The sequence below is a fragment of the Pteropus vampyrus genome, unplaced genomic scaffold (assembly GCF_000151845.1).
Source record: "Pteropus vampyrus isolate Shadow unplaced genomic scaffold, Pvam_2.0 Scaffold29, whole genome shotgun sequence".
Taxonomy (NCBI): Eukaryota; Metazoa; Chordata; class Mammalia; order Chiroptera; family Pteropodidae; genus Pteropus; species Pteropus vampyrus.
In genome coordinates this window covers 10,558,910-10,560,394 of record NW_011888810.1, presented here as the reverse complement: position 1 = coordinate 10,560,394, position 1,485 = coordinate 10,558,910, and positions in this window count along the sequence as shown.

The window sequence follows — 1,485 nt, the reverse complement described above, 5'->3', positions numbered from 1 at the left end:
TTCAACCACATTTTTAAGTGGCAAGTGGGAAAAGAGAAATAAAGAAATGATGGGACTCACTTAAATTTTTTATAATTATGTGTTTTTCATTATGTTGAAAGTCAGACTAAGGAAAAAGATTCTGTTGGCAAGGGGGACCACCTAGAGATATCATTTCTACTTCCATTTGGCTCCACTATCGAGTAATATAACTTTATTTTATATCAATGGGAATCTGTTGTTTTCAAGATCTTCTAGTTACAGCATTTCTTCTAGATTTTCTCTACTTCTTAAAGTTAGAAAAATATTCCCGAATACTGAGTTTCATGATCATTATAAAACTGTCAAAAGTGATCTCATTTTGACCTAATGTGTGGGCAGCTACAGAAAAACACATTATCAGCTAGTACAAAAAGATGAACTAATAGAAAGCTGTGCAAGGATGGCAGTTGGTAGTTCTAGAGGCGGTGAGCTTCCTGAGAGCACAAGACTGCACAGCCAAGTACAGATAGGATACAAGGAACAGTTAGATTTCAAACTTTAGTGTATGTAAAAATTATCTGGGGACCTTGTTAAAAATTCAGATTCTAGCATTCAATCCTAGAGATTTAGTAAGTCTGAATGGTCCCAGAAATACTCATATTTAATGGAGGCTCTCAGGTGTTTCTGATAGAGATAAGCTGTTGGCTCAATTTTAAGATACAACGACCTTTTTTTTTTTTAATATTAAAACTTAGTTACTCACTGGAAAGAGCCTTCTGGATTCCTAGCAACATATTGGGAACCTAATGGCAGTGAGTGGGGGCACGGTGTGGTATGGCAATTGTGGTAGTGATGGCATTTCAGTAGAAGTACATTGTCTTCTTCTTTGCTTGGAACTCTTTTAAGCTTTAGTCTAAAAAGTGTAACCCATGGTCAGATTATGAAATTTTAAAGGAGCTCTATCCCCCAAAACAGGAAATTTAAAAAGAATCATTTATGTTAACATGATTCTGGCAGCATGAAAAATTGATTAGACCTTTAAGAAATTGATCCTTGCTTCACACTCAGAATGTAGAAAAATGACAGAGATCTCAGGTGTGCAGTCGCAAATTGACCAGAAACGCCCATCTTGTGCTGGCTTCCCATTCTGTCATCAGGAGCTGTGTGGAATTGTTAATACTCTATAGTAGTGTTCCTTCCAAATCAACAGAAAAGCCTATGAGCAAAGATTATAGGCACTGTGACAAAGGAATGGTCACAGCTTTGGGGGATAATAACAAAAATGATGAATGTTGTTATTGAAGTTGGCAAGAGTCAATTTAAATTGAGTGAAATTGATCAACCTTGGAATCACTCAGTGCCAGTCACTCCCCTTTGTCTCTCAGCGCTTTTCTCTCGCCTTTGAAAGCGCTCTTGCTGGCGAGTGGGATGCACTGTCGTAGTCGTCAATCCCAAGCTCAGGAGCAATTTCACATGGGAATCCTTTGCTATACCCAGTCAGATTAGCTGGGTCACGGTTATGTA